Source organism: Erigeron canadensis, chromosome 3, assembly GCF_010389155.1.
Source record: "Erigeron canadensis isolate Cc75 chromosome 3, C_canadensis_v1, whole genome shotgun sequence".
Lineage (NCBI taxonomy): Eukaryota > Viridiplantae > Streptophyta > Magnoliopsida > Asterales > Asteraceae > Erigeron > Erigeron canadensis.
This window is the reverse complement of record NC_057763.1, coordinates 6,160,050-6,168,544: the sequence shown is the minus strand read 5'-3', so window position 1 is coordinate 6,168,544 and position 8,495 is coordinate 6,160,050. Positions and strand designations below refer to the sequence as shown.

Below are 8,495 nucleotides of genomic sequence, written 5' to 3'. Positions count from 1 at the left end.
TCTTGGAAAACTCTATGTGTTCCATCGACCCTAAGAGTGATCTGGCTGCTTTAATATAAAAAAAGACAAAATTGATCATTTGGGATGAAGCACCCATGATACACAAACATTGTTTCGAGGCTCTTGATAGAACAATGAGGGATATTTTACGTTCAAGTAGGGCAAATAGTAAAGATACAGTCTTTGGGGGGAAAGGTTGTTGTCTTTGGTGGTGATTTTAGGCAGATTCTACCAGTGATTCCTAAAGGGACGAGAAGCAACATTGTTAATGCATCTTTGAATTCCTCTTATCTATGGGACCATTGTCGTGTCCTGAAGTTGACGGTTAATATGAGGCTACAAGTGGGAAGTGTCCAAGCTGATGTAGAAGAAATCAGAGAGTTTGCAGAATGGATATTGAAGCTTGGTGATGGTATTCTTGGAGAGCCAAATGACGGTGAAGTTGAGATTCCAATCCCTGGTGACTTACTTATTGGTGACACCGATGATCCTTTTGCTTCTTTGATTTCGTTTGTTTATCCTGAGATGAATAACAACTTGGGTGATCCTATTTATTTTCAACAAAGAGCCATCCTTGCTCCAACTCACAATTTAGTCAATTCTATAAATGAAAAGTTGCTCGAAATGATGCCAGGTAACTTTTTGACTTTATGTTTCTTCTTACATTTATTTTTAATACCGTACCACACCTTTTTAATTACCTTTACTTATTATTATGAAAAATCAAACATAAACTCTAAAAAATGATGGCAGGTACTGAAAAGATATATCTTAGTTCGGATGGTATATGTGAATCAGAACAAGCTACGGATATTGATAGCGCATTATTTTCCACTGAGGTGTTAAACAGTTTGCAAATATCCGGATTACCTAACCACAAGTTGGTGTTGAAAGTTGGCACGCCCGTCATGCTTCTCAGAAACATTGATCAACCAAATGGTCTATGCAACGGCACCCGGTTGCAGGTGATGCGACTTGGGAAAAATGTGATTGAAGCAAAAGTAATTACTGGAACCAACGTTGGCCACTGTACTCTAATTTCAAGATTGAAGATGACACCTTTTGACAAAAGGATCCCAGTCAAGATTAGTCGAAGGCAGTTTCCTATAGCAGTATGTTTTGCAATGACAGTAAACAAAAGCCAAGGACAATCCCTTGATCGAGTAGGCTTGTATCTCCCACGACCCGTATTCAGTCATGGACAGTTGTATGTGGCTGTGTCAAGGGTGAAGAGCAAAAAAGGACTGAACATTTGATTTGCGACCAACACAACAACATCACTAACACCACAACTAATGTGGTTTACAAAGAAGTTTTGCAATATCTATGACTATTTCCTTTCTCATTGTTTTACAAGTTTATCGAACCAACTGCTCTATCGTTCAATTTATGTTTGTTTTTCCTGTTTTGCTATCTAGAAGATTTGCTTTGTTATTGTTTTAAGTTCCATTCATATCTATGATATGGAAACCATATTATAGAAAGTTATCATTGCATTCATTAATTTTATATATATTGTGCATCCTCAGCAAATAACCAGATTCAATTTTATGAATTGAATATATGTATTGCTTGACCATAATAAATAAACACCTGAACATAATACAAGCTTCCAAATCTATAGTTAGTTGGATAAACAAGGAGAAGCTATATATGCCCCGTTCATGTATAATGATCATCGATCTCATCTGATCATAATATTGTTGTCATCTCTAATTTTTTTAATAGGTTTATGGGGATTATAGATATATGTTTGTGATTTAATTTGTGTATGGTATATATATATATATATATGCTTGAAAATTTACAAGTTTGTGACATTGTGCATATATGTGTACATCTATCATCTATGTATATATATTAAATATATGCTCGCACAGTGATCGTGTTCGTGTTAGCGGCAACGGGTGGTAGGGAGGGACAAGAGCGACAATTAAAAGTAATACTTTCAGTTGTTCTAACATATTTTATCGTAATAATTTGGGTTATTTTAAAATGCCTATTGTTACTCCGTGTTTCACACGGGTCTCCAACTAGTTCCTCCTATAAACCGATTCCCTTAACCTCTAGCTTTTTTATTCATCCCACCACCCCCTATTTTTTCTCCATTCCGTGAGTGAATAGGATGTTTAAGTACCAATTTACCCCCAATATTCCTGAATTCAAGCTAACCAACAATAACATGATATGTACATATATAGGGGTGAGTTATTTTGAGAACCACTAAAAAAAAGAACGCGAGAACCAATCTCAGCCCTCCATTCATCAAGATCAGGAAGTACATGTTTGTCATTATTAAAAAAGTTGTTCAGCACTCTCTTTCTCTCTGTCATTATTAAAAAAGTTGTTCAGCACTCTCTTTTTCTCTCCTCTTATTAAATCAAAAAAATATCTAAATCATTAAAAAACTTTTATCTCACAAACTGTACATCGTTAAACGGAAAAAAAAACATGGGTAGTCTTGAAATTTCGTCCTCTTTCATTAGAGATGCGATTAGATATACTTTTGACGACTTTTTAAATTTCGTTTTTTTTTTCATCACGTTCATCCTACACATGTGTAAGTACAACCTACACATGTGTAGGAAAGACTTAGAAGTAGTGAGTTGTATAACCTGCCCATGCGTAAATACAACTTGCCCATGGGTAAGTACAACCTACACATGGGTATGTTACTTATAAAGTTCAAAAAAGATGAGGACGCATTGTAAAACCCTAAATGCTAAACCCTAAAGCTTAATTTCTAATCCGAGAATGAAGCTACTTTCTAAAAACCCTGGAAAATCTAAACCTTAAATGTTAAACCCTAAAAACCTAAAACGGATGAGGGTTCCCACTCTAAGGTTTAGGGTTTGAAGCCCAAGGGTAAGCCTATCAGCTAACCCTCGACCTTCAAACCCTAAACCCTAGAGCGGGTACACGGTACGCTTTAGTGTTTAGGGTTTGAAGTTGTAGGGTTAGCCTAATGGCTAACCCTACAACTTCAAACCCTAAACCCTAAAGCTTAATTGCTAATCCGAGGGGGACGCTACATTCTAAAAACCCTGAAAAATCTAAACCCTAAATGCTAAACCCTAAAAACCTAAAAAGGATGAGGGTTCACACTCTAGGGTTTAGGGTTTGAAGCCCGAGGGTTACGGCTAACCCTCAACCTTCAAACCCTAAACCCTAGAGCGAGATGTATTAGGGGTAAGTACAACTTGCCCATGGGTAAGTACAACTTACACATGTGTAAGATGAACGTGATGGAAAAAAAATGAAATTTAAAAAGTCGTCAAAAGTATATCGAATCGCATCTCATATGAAAGAGGATGAAATTCTAAGACTACCCATGCTTTTCTTTTCGTCTAACGATTTACGGTTTGTGAGATAAAAGTTTTTTAGTGAATTAGATAGAATTATATTAAAGTAAGAGAGAGAAAAAAAATGAGCTGACGAAAATACCCCTCTAGTGTTGAGAGGAGTTTTTTATTTTTAATTTTGTCCATCTATTTTCTTTGATCCAAGGGTGTAGAGGAGTTCTTGAGTTTTTTTTTTAGGAGTTCTCAAATAATCTCTCCTCTATATATATATATATATATATATATTTTTAACGACATTTTATTCTACTCATATTCCAACTCATACTCCTATATTACACGTATGGCTGGAAACCAAGATTACAAAGTTGTGGAGCATATATGAAGAATATCCCCACTTTGGACATGCATAACCGATCTAAATTAAGACTCTTTAGATTCACACACTTGAAAAAGGGGTTGATGATCTTATCTGTACCACCAAGGAACTCGATATTCGTCAAGTTCAAAGTTTCTTAAGATGGAAAGTCCCAACCTAATTCTGCTAGTACGAAGCATCTTGCACTCATACCAGTGAGAGTGAGACTTTTAAGTGTGTGAGAACTGAAAAGACTTTTTAGCGTCCCATCTAATAGTCAGTTGCTTAACATTATGCGAGAATGCATACTTTATAATACTTTTGACAGCAAAACTGGTCGGTGCTCCTGTGAATATTAGATTAACTGAAGAAACTGATGCACTATTATTCCGATGAGATAGTGCATGCTTCACGAATTTGGCAAATGACGGAACTCTGAAGTATCTAAGTTAAGATGGGGCAATGTAGTCCAAATAAGCTTCCATCTCCTAGAAATCGTACTAGTTCGAATCGCATCTTTCATGTCAACAAAAGACAAAATCTGATGAATAATATCATCTGACAAGTTGCTTCTCCTATCTTCTTCTGCCATGATACTTGCTGTATCATGTACCAAATCCATCGTGTAGAGCCTGCAACCCTTCGAGTCAACCCCTCTAGTGGCATTTGAACTATTTCAAATTAACATCAGTAAATTATTATATTTTTCATTCTTTGTAAACTACCAAATCTACGCTAAAATTAACAATGCCACCTTAAATAAATTAACTAGCCAATATAACTACGGGAATCATGAGATAATCCGTTTACAAATCTATACAACATAAGTTTATTATATTATTTGTGTGATATTCAAATTGTTAATTATCTACTCTTCGTAACTCTTGTAGCAAAATAAAATTTTGTAAATCATCAGAGTTTGAAAGACAAAAACTAATTAAGGCTCAGCTGATAAATATATATATATAGAGAGAGAGAGTTGTGGCGGTGCGGGAGGGAGGGAGGAAGAAGATCACGTTTTATAGCCGAAATCAGCGACTCACGTTACATGTGTTCAACGGTTTTCTTCCCTAATCTCATCGATCATCATCATATGATTTATTATTAGAGAAAATTACATTTTTCATTCTCGAATTTGTCACATTTTGCACTTTTTATTCTTAAAGTGAAAAACTAGCTAAAAAAAAAACCTAAACTTGGTAACTTTTTTCACTTTTCGTCCCCGTGATAACAACGTTAGTTTTTCTCTGTTAAGGTTACAAAAGTTTGTTAATTTTTTTTTTCACTTTTCGTCCTTTCCACTTTTCTTTTCACTTTTTTTCATTTTGATAATTTCAAAACTGCCTAATAGTATATAAACCGTATTTGAAAGAAGAGTAAAAGACATATTACAATTTTTTTTGATACTTATGCTTATCAAATATATTTATTGAAATCTAGATAACACAATATATACTTAACAAAGGCATTATAGTATAACTGTAGGTTAGTTTGATGATTTATAAAGTTCAATAATCGAAAATGTTGAATAATAGTTTACGTATTTATTTTTAATTATATATGATCATAATAAACATAATACTAAAATTAATAATACTAAAAGTATGAATGTTTATTGTTTAATAATGCTATCTTAAAAGGAAAAAATAAGTTTAATTAAGTATAGCCTAAAAGAGAAGAAATGGCACCAATCGATTCATAAAAGAGACATGTGACATTTAAATATAGTGTCATGTGTCACTTAAGGAAAACCTCAATCGTATTTTAGTACATTGGTAGAGATAACATATTTATGTTTCATTGTATTTATTCATTGTGTTAATAGTACATTTATCTTATTGTCTCGTTCGATAAATCGTCTTGTGTTCATAGATTTTTGTGTTTCTTTATATTATTTGATATTGGCTACACTCAGTGCCGTCCCTGAGAATTTATAGACCTCGGACGAGTCAGAAAAAAGACCCTTAAGTTAGACTTTATATTACTAATTTTATTGAGGTTATTAAGTTGTCGAGTATGAATTTATTGAAGTTCTATCTACATAAACTATTTTTATAAAATGATGAAAAAAGTTATAGTATATTAATAAACATAACAAAAGTTATTCTCAATGACATGCGAAAAAATTTAAAAATAATATTAAAAAAGAGATTTAGTAGAATCCGTATTTCATCACTTTGTAGTTTTATGAGGATTATTAAGATAATCTTTAAAAATATATATCATTTTACAAGTTATATTTAACGGAACAAAAAAATATTATAGTTCAATACATTCATTATATAAGTTGGATATACTTATACATTCTATACATTAAATCAAAAGATGTAATAGCATTTTATATTGTTACTTTATTAAAGAGTAGTCTAGGTCTACAAGAATATTAGAATAGCTTGTAACTACATTCCAAGATTGAAATATATAACTTTTTTCATCCGTAAAAAGGTGTGTAAGTGAGCTTTTTTATGTAAGTTAAATTATATGGTTTAGTTTTTTGGTTAATTGTTATAATTTGTAATGAGCTAAGTTAAATACATATATATTATTATATATACAAAAAAAAAATCGGGCCCCCTAAAAAATAGGGCCTCGGCCCGTTGTCCACTTTGTCCACCTCTATAACCGGCCTTGGCTACACTCATTCAATAGTTTTCTTTAAGGACGAAAAATATAAAACGTGCCAAGTTTAGGGACGAAAAACGTAGTTTTCTCTTATTATTATTAAATTAATCAATGTTAATTATTATTATTACTATTATTATTATTATTAATCAATTTATTTTCTACTATTTTAAAACGCATGCGTTGCATGGTAAATAATTCGTTGTCATAAAAGTCCAGTTACAATAAATAATGCATCTTTCAAATTTGAAGGATCAGACTACAATATTGTAGCAAGAACGTATTCAAATTTAACTTATTAAAATACATCATAAATGAATATTGAATACTAAACAATGAACTTATTTTTTTATATAATGTCTAAACCATGCAACAACAAATGAAATCAAAAATAAAGTATATAATATATATTTCATAAATAAACCATCAACATAATCTGGAAGAGATTTTTTTTTCCAAAAAATGAATAACTAAAAGGTACGTAAAATAAGATTTTTTAAAATTTTAAGGATGAGAAGAAAAAAAATTATTTAACTACATTATATTTGATTTAATGCTAAAATAATTTGATAATATATAACCATTGTTCTAGATAATAACTTAAGTAAGTATGTGATTAAGTTTAAAATTTGAAAGTTTTTATTCATTATATAATCCTTAAATAAAAGATTTGACCAAGTATCTCGCTAAATAATGTCATAAAATACTTAAAAAAGAAAAAATAATAGATAAACAAAACGTTTTAATTGGCAACTTAAGCCACATTAGCCCTACTTAAGTCACATTAACATTAAATTATCCTCACTTTTTATATCTGATAAACGCCTAGAATGCATGATTCTAAGATGCTAAACCGGACTAATTTGTGCTTGTTAATAGACAAGTAGGGCGTTTTTATATTTGTTGAGTGATTTTAGGCCATAGGTGACAATTGGAGCTAATGTGAATCAAGGAACAAGTCGAAAGAGCCAAAGAAGCAAAATCTGGAATTCTGGAATTTACAACAGGCGTAACCTACGCTGGGATAGGCGTAAGTTACGCCAGGCAAAATCACATGGGCGTAAGATACGCCCAGGAGGGGTGTAACTTACGCCAGTTGCAGATCAAAAACCCGATTTTTATGGTTTTAATTAACTTTCAATTATATACCATTCAATTGACGACTTGAGAAGTTACCATTCATAATTTTCACTCACAATATCAGTTCTTAACATAGAGAAGACCCCAAAATCATCATCAAATCACCAATTCATGAAGATGACAATTCAAATTGAAGATTCAATGATGAAGATGATAGGCTAGGTTTTCTTTTGATCATTCTCATGTGAACAATTATGTAAGACATTTATGTTCAATCTTTCTCATACTCATATTGGATTAGATGTTTAATTCTTCATTAGTCTTTTACATCTAATATTGTTTGGATTATTTGAATGATTACTAATTTATAACTTTGAATGAATTTCATCTATCTTTTGATTTCAAATGCTTGTTAATCAATTATTATTGGAAGAATCTCTTATGAACTTGTAATCTTGTTAATGAATTAGATATCTAGTTGTGTCAATTCCCCGGTTTTCATTATCGTGAATCATCATAACCGACTAATCTAGTTCTTAAATTCATTCAATCCAAACGTTATAACGAATCATGTCTATGTGATTTCCAATGAGTACAAGTTAGATTACATATTTGAAAACATAATTGGGTGCATGAGAATGGTCTATCCTATTTAATTGAATTATTGTGTTAAGTTCATAATCATTTTTAGTTTTAACTAAATCAATCAATCAATCGATTTTAAGTTTATGCCTAGATTAATTAACTTTGTAAACTTGTTTAACACTTTCTCGTGATTCCCTGTGGAACGATATTCGACTTACCCTCACTAATTAGTGGTATTTAGTTTATATTTTTGATCGGTCCAACGATAACGATCAAATTTTGGCGCCGCTGCCGGGGAATCGCTGTGCAAAGTGTTAAAGTTTGTTTTTAATTTGCTAAAATTTTCAGAAAAATCCAAAAAGAAGTAGTCTAGTTTTAGTTGTTAGTTTGTTTATTTCCTTTTTATTCTTGTATTTCAATTTTACGCTAGGTGTGTTCATTGTGTGTAGGCTACAGGTTGTTTGTATATGCATACGAGGTATTCAAAGAAGAAGTCACCGTTGTTGTTTGATCCGGAAATTGAGAAAATAGCTAGGAGAAACCGAGTACTT

The 8,495-nt window shown here is 32.0% G+C and overlaps 1 pseudogene; it reads left to right on the top strand.

The window, feature by feature from the left end:
* Positions 1-330: 330 nt before the first annotated feature.
* On the top strand, positions 331-1,330 carry LOC122591430 (annotated as a pseudogene).
* The last annotated feature ends 7,165 nt before the right edge of the window (positions 1,331-8,495 follow it).